This window comes from Loxodonta africana, chromosome 1 (assembly GCF_030014295.1).
Source record: "Loxodonta africana isolate mLoxAfr1 chromosome 1, mLoxAfr1.hap2, whole genome shotgun sequence".
NCBI classification, from domain to species: Eukaryota; Metazoa; Chordata; class Mammalia; order Proboscidea; family Elephantidae; genus Loxodonta; species Loxodonta africana.
The window spans coordinates 21,473,624-21,484,502 of record NC_087342.1 but is presented as its reverse complement, the minus strand read 5'-3'; the positions used below and the strand labels follow the sequence as shown (position 1 = coordinate 21,484,502).

The 10,879-nt window shown below is 43.4% G+C and overlaps 1 pseudogene; it reads left to right on the top strand.

Annotated features, from left to right (window-relative positions):
• Positions 1-6,722: 6,722 nt before the first annotated feature.
• LOC100668362 (high mobility group protein B1-like) lies at positions 6,723-9,457 on the top strand (annotated as a pseudogene).
• Positions 9,458-10,879: the final 1,422 nt, after the last annotated feature.

The window sequence follows — 10,879 nt, the reverse complement described above, 5'->3', positions numbered from 1 at the left end:
ACACAGCTGGTTATACCGGGTTAACTGAAACTGCTCAGTGGTGCCACATGCCCAGGGCTAGTGTAGTGGCTGCCATACCTGCCATAGCTTAGTTACACCTCTGCCCCAGGATATGCAGCAGAAATCAAGCCCAGGAAACTGCTAGGGGAGGGGCAAGGAACTTCTACCTAAGGTCAACTAGAGGTATAAGTCAGAGTTGGCTAACATGGGGAAGATACATAGCAATATTGACAAAGCCCCATTGCCTGAAGTCCAGACACAAAATCTAAGGCTAAGTTTTGGAGCCCTGGTGGTCCAGTGGTTAAGAACTCAGGGGCTAACCAAAAGGTCAGCAGTTCAAATCCACCAGTCCCTCCTTGGAAACCCTATGGGGCAGTTCTACTCTGTCCTATAGGATCACTATGAATCAGAACGGACTCAACTGCAAAGGGTTTTTTCTTGTTTTAAGACTAAGTTTGGACTGGGGCAGCAGATAACCCTCTCTACCCCCACAAAAGCCTGTTGTTAGCTGCTGTCCCCAGCTCGTGGCAACCCCACACACAAGGAAATGAAATACTCCCCAGTCTGAATGTAGATCCCCAGGCCTTTCCTCCTAGTCTGAAGCTCTGGCAAAATCTGTCCGGCATCAAAGCAACATGCAGACCTCCAATGACAGACGGGTGGTGGCTGCACATGAGGTACATTGGCTGGGAATGAGCCGCAGGTGTCCAGCCTGGAAGGTGAGAATTCTACCAGTGATCCACCCGTGCCTCACACTGGAAACCTAGATCTGAGAAACAAGCCCAGGAGTTTGTCACTGCGGGATAGGCAAGGGCATGAAGCGAGACCATTTATGAGATGCAGAAAAGCAAGAATGGCTGCAAAATGAAGGGAGATGCAGGTGATCTGATTCCAGCACCCGGAGCCCTTTTTATTTCCACACCCAAAAGGTCAGAGAGCTATGGCTTTTATAAAAAAAAAAAAAAAGACCTGCAGGTTTCATTTTTCACAGCTCAAAATGAACATCAAGTATAAAGTGGCTATTAAACTAACGTGCACAGTCTTGGGCTTATTTAGTAGAAGTTTAGTGGCTAGGTCAAAAGCCTAAGGCAGTTAGGAGCAGGAGCTTTGGAGTCAGTCTGCCTGGGTTTAAATTCTACTTTTGTGACTTCTTAGCTGCTAGCTATTGGACAATTTATGTGATCTCTCAGTGCCTCCATTTGGGAAACTGAGGCTAATAGTGCAGCTGACTCAGTAAAGGACAGGAAACCACGTAACATTTGTACAATAATCTCCAGTTCACCTCATCAGAAACTTAGGATGTAAATTCAGTGTGACATGTAAGACGTGGCCAGGAAATAAGACATAGGCCTTGCAACAATAATTCCCGGTCTGTTGGGAGAAAAGGATAAAAGCGTGACTCTAATACAAAACTCAATGCAGCTGCTGTGATAGGAATTCAAACCGAGCCCTGATAAGGAAGTGACTAAGCATGATCAGGGGTTCCCAGATGACCTCATAAGGGTAGTCAATTTGGGGTGGGTTTTGATAGGTGGGCAGTATTCTGATGACCAGATATCAGCGTGAAACCCTGGTCTGGTTGAGAAAGTACATAATGTGATATGGGAAGAGAAGCACGCCGTCAAGTCCGTTCTGACTCGTGGTGACTCAGAGTAGTACTGTGCTCCATAGGGTTTTCAGTGGCTGATTTTTCAGCAGGAGATTACCAGGACTTTCCTCCTGGGCGCCTCTAGGTAAACTCTAACCTCTCCATTAGCTGCTAAGCATGTTAACTGTTTGGACTACCCAGGGGCTTCCCGTTGTATTTCATTTCAAAGGTAGCTCTTGGAATTGGCTAAAAGAAAAACCAACACAAGGTGACTTGGCCTCCAGGCTAAAAGATTTTATTATGCTTGATGCTTCCAAATTAAAGGAAAGGAAAGCTGGAAGTAAATGTCTACCACCTTCCAAAAAAGCAACCATAATTTCCGTTAAAAAGCAAGCAGAAGTAAACGCTTACATTTAGGTTTTTTGGATCTCTCTCAATACCCAACCTTAATTCTTAGATGCTTTTATTTTAGAACTGGCCTCAAAACATTGATCTTTCCTCACAATATCATTTTCTATATACTGATTCCAAGAACTGAGCACCTGAGTTACCAAATTCTTTAGTCATGGTTCCCCCAAGAAGTTAATAAAACGCCACCAAACTGAACCCATTGCCATCAAGTTGATTCCAACTCATAGTGACCCTATAGGATAGAGTATAACTGCCCCATAGGATTTCCAAGGAGCAGCTGGTGGATTCGAACTGCTGAAGAGCTCTTAACCACTGTGCCACCAGGACTTCAAGAAGCTAATACACTCTGGTAACGCTAAAGTGATTACAGTCAGCAAGGCCCCTGCATGTGGTGTCACCAAAATCAGAGAATGTCCTAGCTTAGGGCACATCGTATTTCTCTGGAATGAATGCAGGACATTGGGCCTCCTCTCTGTTCTTTTTCTGAAAGGTCATCTAGGGCAGAGCTATGCTCATTGTCCATAAGAGTAGCCTCAGGCTAAAAGTGGAGTTGGGCAGGCAGTGTTCTAAGCTGCCTTTCAACTCTAGCCAGGCTGTGGTTTTGGGCAGTTCACCAAGGTTTGCATGGTGGACATCCGGAAATAACTGTGGGCCATTTAAGTGGGTGGTCCCACTCTGACTAGTCTCCATGAAGTCCTGAAAAAGCCACAAAGCCTCAAAGGTGACAGCCAGAAGTGGTTCTCTATTTCCTCCGGACGCTTCGCCGTATCACCCACTCCTTTGAAGGCCAAGTCCCTGTGTTTTGTATCTTCTATGGTCCAGGGGACCCTGCAGAGTCCAGCACTGGTTAATCATTTACTGATAGATTTCCTCTCTTCCTTTATTTATAAATATTTCACCCAGTGACTGCTATAAGCTCCCTGTTCCCACTAAACATGAAGTCTACAGACAGATTTTCCTTTCCTTGACTAAAAAAACTCACAGCTCTTTGAAAAACTCAAGTATCAGTTAAATTTCTTAAGACATTTCATAGTGATTTTATCCAACCATGTATACGTTGGAAGGAACCTGAAAAAATCTCTGCATTGGCCCCTGATTCAAACCAGTAAGACAGTAATATCTACACCTTGTAAGGGAAGCAAAGTCAAAGTGAGGTGACCGCAACTTACTTAAAGTTGTAAAAAATAATTAAATGGCAGAGCCAACACCACAATGCTGGTCTCTAGCCTCCTAATGTGTTCCATTCATTTTCGTTTTTCATCTCCCTTATCTTTTTTTTCCATAATTAACAACTAAAGTAACACATCCAGAAATTAACAAAGCCAGGAGACCATGTACCACTATAGTTAACACAGAGACATAAGCCACACGTAGCCTGGTAGCCTGCCACTTAGCCAAATGAATCCGGACATGTCACTTAACCTACCTAGGCCTCAGTTTCCTCATTTGTAAAATCAAGATAATGATTCACCACAGGGTTGCTGAGAGGATTAATAAGTTAATATACTTGAAGTTGTTAGTCCAGGACCCAGCCCATATCAATCACCATAGAAGTATTTGCTATCGCTATTTCTGTCCCCACTCCCAGCCTGTTCTTACTTCTTCCTGTAGTAGTCAAATGGCACCATCATCTCCCCCCACTGGATGAGCTGCAAACCTTAGAGACATTCTCAATAACTCCTCATTCTAACATTTCATCTAACTTCTAAATATCTCTCAAATCCATTCTCTACTTAGCATCCTCTCTGATAAGGCTGTAAAGTTAGTCCTGATGCTCTCAACTTGATCATTTCAAATACCTCCTTACTCGTCTCTCTTCCTTCAACCAACCTTCCTCATGCCATGATGTAATATCCTTTGAGAAGGCAAATCTGATCACATAATTCCCTGTTTAAAAGCTTCCAGTGGCAACGACTCAGTAAAAGAGGGTGAGAATAGTTGCAAAACCCAAAGAATGTGATCAATGTCACTGAATTATACGGGTAGAAACTTGAATGGTTTATGTTCTGCTGTGTATATTCTCGATGACAACAATAAAGATAAATTATTTGAAAAAATAAAGTTTCCAGTGGCTTCCCTCATTACGTCCCAGGCTGGTATCACAACCCTCTGATCAATTCCAGCTTCACCATCAAAGACTCTAGTTCAATGGGTCTGGAATGGCGCCTAAAACCAAAGAAAAACCAAACCTGTTGCTGTCAAGTCGGTTCCGACTCATAGTGACCCTATAGGACAGAGGAGAGCTGCCCCACAGGGTTTCCAAGAAGCGACTGGTGGGTTCGAACCACCAATCTTTTGTTTAGCAGCTGAATGGGGCCTAGGACTCAATTTTTTATATACTCCCCACTTGATTCTGGTACAGTTAGTTCCAGACCAATGCTTGGGAAGTATGCATAATCCCAGGCTGACACCTAGTACATCATCCTGGGATTCCCCCACTTGCAAAGTCAGCTTTATAGGCCTGTGACCTAGGTGATCACGCAGGGCCCCTTGCTCAGAAGGGCCCTGTGTTTGCCTTAATACTCTATCACTATCCTGAAATGCTTAATAATTGTTGAAAAGAGGTACCTCTTTTTTTTTTTTTGTACTGAGCCACTCAAATAATGTAGTTGGCCCTGCCCACTCAACTGTGAGCTCCTTGAAAACAGAAGCTGTTTTTTTTTTTTTATTTCCTTAAAACCTCTTTTGTTAGCACAGCTCCTGGCACAGAGCAGAGGTTTGGTAAATATTTGTTGAGTTCCTACGTGAAGGGATGAAAAGATAGAATAAAAACATCTCACAGAAAAATAGTGCAGTATGACTAATTAACTTTGAAAAACAATCCCAGTTCATGTTTGAGGGAGGGGAGAGCCAACTGATAAATGCAAAGGCTTATTGGCCATTCCAAACAAACAACATGCAATTTTCTAGACTTCTCTTTATATTACTCTAATGAGTTCTCCTTTGGTGCCCTGCTGCCTCCCGGCTCTTCTCAGAACGCAAAATCACAGGTTCACGGATCTTGCGAACGCGCTGCTCAAACACATCCTGTGCGTTTGTGCCAGGCACTGTGCTAAATTCCGAAGGCACGGAAAAGGAAAAAGGGAGGCCATGGAAAGGTGAATCAAGTAGGCTCCCTGTCGTCAAGGAGCAATTAAATCTCACTCCTCCAGAGTTTATATCAAAGATGAGCTGGCTTCGTGGGAGTTCTGCAGCAGTGAATTGAGAATAAAGCCATGAGGCTTGGCCAGTGACTCAGCTTCCTGAACATTTCAGCTGACAAAATGTCTCAGCCTGAACACAATTCCTCCACTATGAGATCTGTGGGCTGGCTAGTTAGCATTGGCAACCAACTCGGAGGTGCTCACAGAGCATAATAAATAAGTGGCTATTTTTTTTATTCCTCCCGGGTGTTAGAGAAGAAAAGACAGACGTCAGCTATCAAAGTGGGCCAAATAATTGCTGAGGACAAATGTCCGTAGATCACGCAGAAGACACGATGGGACTAGCAATGTGGCAAAGACCACACACCACCCTGCCGCCATATTAGTGCCGCTGAATCACTAACTTTTGGCTAAGTTCTAAGAAATGACCCGGACTTTCAAGAAGAGTTTCCCTTGCTTTTTCACACTCCCTAGCTAATCGGTTAGCTAGTTTTTAGTTACCAAGACCACTAATATCAAACCAAACCCATTGCTGTCCAGTTGATAATGACTCATAACTGACCCCATAGGACAGAGTAGAACTGCCCCACGGGGTTTTCAAGGAGCAGCTGGTGGATTTGAACTGTTGACCTTTTGGTTAACAGCCAAGCTCTCAACCACCAAGCTCCCAGTTCTGTATTCTCCCTTTACAAATGAGGAATCTGAGTCCCAAGATAAGTAGGTATTTTCTCAAAGTAAACAATCCAGGGCAAGGTAGAAGTTCTCCATTTATAAATGGTCTCTGTAGCTTGTGAATAAATGTTTATATTCCTCGCTTGTCATCATTTACTGAGAAAGGATGACCTCAGCTTGTGGGGCAATTGTCTAAGCCTTGGCTCCTCCTATCTTTCTTTGGATAACACCAACTGACTCTTCCCCAGAACTTTCTACTTCTCAAAACACTTCCACATAGATGACCTCAGTTGATACAAGATACCTGTGGGACGAATAGGGTAAGAGAGACAACTCCTATTTTACAGATATGAAAACTGAGGCTAGAGGAGGCAAGTGGCTAGCCTGTGGTTAGTCACAGCCAGGCCTCTGGTTCACCATAGTACTGTCCAGCCTGTACCTGCGAGCTTCCTCTTGGAAGCCTTTCCAAGGTAGTCATCTGCGTGAACCTTCTACAAAGGTCATTTTTTTTCCCCGTTTTCTTCCTTGTCCTTCAAGTAAATTCTTTCTTCACATGGCTCCTGTCTTATTTTGCACCTAGGGATAAGTAGTGCAGTAGGGATATTGCACCCTAGCCATATTACGTTAGGACACCTAGCGTTGCTCCGTAGTTGCAGGTTCTTTTATTCCAGAACCGAAGATCGTCCCAAGCATCTTTAGGACTGGAAATACTTCTGTTCTTTTTATTTGTTTTCTTCTGAAATTTGAAGTCCTTTCTATCATCAGAGGGATTACTTTTGCAAAGGTCAAAACTCAGTGTCTGTAGAGTCATTGAGCTCCAGAGTAACTGAGCTCCACAGAGACAGCGCTGGGGTAGGCAGAGCCAGACAGCACTGGGTGACTCTGTGCCTCTTGGACCATAATAACCAAACTTGGGCAAAATGGATCCTAAGAAGCCGAGAGGCAAAATGTCATCATATGCATTTTTGTGTGTGTGCAAAATTGCCGAGAGGAGCACAAAAAGAAGCTCTCAGATGCTTCATTAAACTCAGAATTTTCTAAGAAGTGCTCAGAGAAGTGGAAGACCATGTCTTCTAAAAAGAAAGAAAAATTTGAAGACATGGCAAAGGTGGACAAGGCTCATTATGAAAGAGAAATGAAAACCTATATGCCATCTAAAAGGGAAATAAAAAAGAAGTTCAAGGATCCCAATGCATCCAAGAGGCTCCTTCGTCCTTTTTTTTGTTTGGTCTGAGCATCCCCCAAAACTCAGAGGCGAGCATCCTGGCCTATCCCCTGATGACATTGCAAAGAATCTGGGAGAGATATGGAAAAATTTTGCTGCCAGTAGACGACAAGCAGCCTCACGAGAAGAAGGCTGCTAAGCTGAAGGAGAAGCACAACAAGGATATTGCTTCATCCTGGCCCTGGTGGTGCAGTGGTTAAGAGCGCAGGCTGCTAACCAAAAGATTGCAATTTGAATCTACCAGCTGCTCCTTGGAAACCCGATGGAGCAGTTCTACTCTGTCCTACAGGGTCACTCTGAGTCGGAATCCACTCGATGGCAACAGGTTTGGTTTTGGTGGGCTAAAAGAAAGCCTGCTGCAGCCAAAAAGGGAGTTGTCAAGGCTGAGAAAAGCAAGAAAAAGAAGGAAGATGAAGAGGAGGAGGAAGATGAAGAAGAGGAGGAGGATGAAGAAGAAGATGATGATGAATAATTTGGTTCTAGCAGGGTTTTTTTTTTTCCCCCCTTGTCTATAAAGCATTTAACCCCCCTGGACACAACTCACTCCTTTTAAAGAAAAAATTGAAATTAAAAAAAAAAACGCAGTGCATATTATAAAGCGAGAAACTGCAAACTGTTGGATGTGACATATTTCCAGTCACAGTTACTCACAAGATAGACTTACTCAGGAAATAAAAATCACACATGACAGACCAGATCCTGGGGGCTCTATGAAGATACGAAGTTCCCTTCAGCTTTGTTTTATTAAGGGAGAAAATATATTCTCCTCTTAAGAGTACAATGTCCTCGGGAAGAACTGAAAAAGGTATCGACAGGCTGTGTTCAAGTCAATAGGCCAAAAAAGTTACTAGTTTAAACTGACCTATGGGTCACCTATGTAGGCTATTGAGTACAGAAGTCAGCACTGGATTGATTCGAACTTCTCCAGTGGCTGTCAAGCCAACTCTGGCACATGGTAACCCCATGTGTGTCAGAGTAGAACTGGGCTCCATAGAGTTTTCACTGGCTAATTTTTTTTTTTTTAATTTTTCAGATGTAGATCAGCAGGTCTTTCTGCCAAGGCACCTCTGGGGGGACTCAAACCACCAACATTTCAGTTAGCAGCTACCCAGGGACTCTGGTGCGATCTTAGATGGCAAATTCTCTGCATATCAGGTTTGTCATCTTCAAAACGGGAATCATAACACCTCCCTCATAGGTTTGTTGTGAAAACTAAATTAGCTAGTGGCCAAGAAAATATCTTCTAAATTAAAAATCACTATAAATACGTGGGGTACATTTAAGATATCTTGATAATTTTTGAAGTTTACTGCTCAGGGGGAAGGATGGAGGGGTGAAGAGAAAAAGGACATGGTTTCAGACACAGAAACAGGCAGGTGGCCCAGTTTGTCCAAGCAGAACAGGATGGAGGACTTCAGAGTGAATACTAATGGCAGCACCTCCCCTGAGACGACCCACCAAATGACCCCTCACCGGGAAATACAGTGTCCTTTTCCACATCAAAGGCCCTCTCCTAACTGGACTTCCAGCTGCCTACAAAAGTAGGTTGTCATCCTGATGTATTTTGTGGTGCTGTGATGAAGACGAACTACTAATAAAATTGCTTTGTTTGAATGTGCAGGCTGGGGGCGGAGCGGGAGCTTTGCTTCCTAGAACTAGGAATGTCTGCTAGAAAGTAGATGACTCTTAAGAGTCAGGTTGCTAAAGAACAGAAAGGTGTGTACAGGAAAAGAGTGGGCGTGTCTCAATCTGAAGTCTCGAGGGGGGAAAAGCATGACAGGGGAAGAAGTCACTGTCTTCTCATGAAGCAGTATGTTCAGGAGGATGATAACATTTTCCCCATAACACAGAGAGTAATGAATGGTCACTCCCTAAGGAAAACACCTTGGAGAAGTTGGTGATACCCAGCACGTGTCCAGAATGTCAATTCTGGTGACATTTCTGTAGGACCTGAACAGAATTGTCATTTGGATCTCAAATCTAAAAAGAAGTAAGGAGATGGTTAAGAAAGCCACCTGAATTGAGGGGCTTTTCGTTTCTTTAAAAATTTCTCAGCTTTGACAGCAGAAGGGATCTACCCTTGAAGGTCCAAAAAATGTTGTTACTATAGGAACAGGTAAGCAGATCAGACTTGAAAGACAAGTTTAAGAACAAAGAATTTAATAGTCCGGGCTAAGGCAATTAGCCAAGAAAACATTTAAAGTAAATATCTTTTGGGGGTTGTTATTCATATATTAATTCCAGGCAGACAAAATGCTATTACAGAATGAGAGCATCACATTTTAACATTTTAATTACCTCATTACTTGCATAAAAGACTATGCTTACACAATTACCATGAAGACCTTATTAAACCGAAGTATGCGTTTCTAACTCTCTCTTGATTACTTTGTAATTGAGAAATACAGCCTTAAATTCAGCAAGGGCATAAGCGTCGTCTTTGATTTCCTTACAGCTCCCCAGATGACAAGACATCTGAAATGAAGGAGACAGTGGACTACAGAAAGCTTACTGTAACCAATCCCCACAACTAGGGAGCTACCAGCAAAGCTCTAGAAGTAAACAGAAACGTGTGTAGGCTGATAATTGTTAATGTTTTGCATGATTTTTCTGTCTAGCAGTGTTTGGGAACACAGGGATTTGGAAAGAGAAAAAGGTCAAAGACCCGGCTGCCTTCTAACTTTACTGTTGATGTTTTGCTTCCTCCGATCAGAGAATACACCACTCCTGACATGAGGGATTTTCTAAAATGATTACAAATTTTGAACAGAACTTGCTCAACTCATCATACAGAGACGTTGTGCTTCTCCCCCTTTCTGATTTACTTAAAAAGAAAGCATCCTTGATAAAATGAATACAATATTTTCACTCCAGCAAATTTCTTCTGTCAGAAGATACTTTTATGAGGACAGAGAGATCCGTTGGTCATTACCTTTCTCACGTCCTGCAGTCGAATTACAGAGAAGTGTGTGAGTGTCTGTGTCTGAGTGTGTGTACGTGTGTGTGTGCGTGTGTGTGTGTGTGTGTGTGTTGAAGGTTGGGGAATAGGAGGAGAGGAAAGTGGCTGAAATCTTACCATCTCATTTTCTTCTCCTTCATTGAGCAAAGCACGCTGGCCCTTCTCGAAGTGATCCCCCATGAGTCATGTAGTTCACTCCTCGTGCCTGGTCTTCTGAGGAGACACTTCCAAGACAAACTCTCTGAGAGCCTGCTGAACCCGAGCTGACTCAAAGTGTTAAGGATCCCACAGATTAAAACTCCTTCTGGAGCACACACCTTCTCTCAGCAGATGACAATACTTGGCAAACTGCACTCCTCCCACGAGTCATCCTCTGCTATCAGGAATTTCAGCAGCCTTCTCTGTATTTACTACCTTCCCTCAGGGAAGCTATCCACACGGAGGTTGCTTCTTTGCCAGGTCTTTTTGTGCCCAACTTACAGGGAAAGAACTCACTGCCTGCCTGCTGCCTGCCAGCATAAGACTTCTGACTGCAAATTCAACAGGACAATACCAAGTTGGCAGGACCCTTCGGAGGAGCAAGGAGTGGGAACAGGAACCCCCAGGTCACTGCTTTATTCACGGGAGCTGGGAACTTGGGGGTAGGGAGGGTTGCTCCCCGTATCCCAGATTTTATTTGGTGAATGAAAACCTCGCTTCCTAGGTTTTGAACAGTACTCCCCTTTACTTTACTGACCAAAGGTACAAATTATGACAAATCCCATCCAAAATGTACTTGCAATCCCATTTGCTTGGGTATGCAAAAAACATTCTACTTCATGTGTATATGGGATTAAGTTTACTTTTTGGAAAAACATGTCGAGAAAGAACAAAAGTGTAAT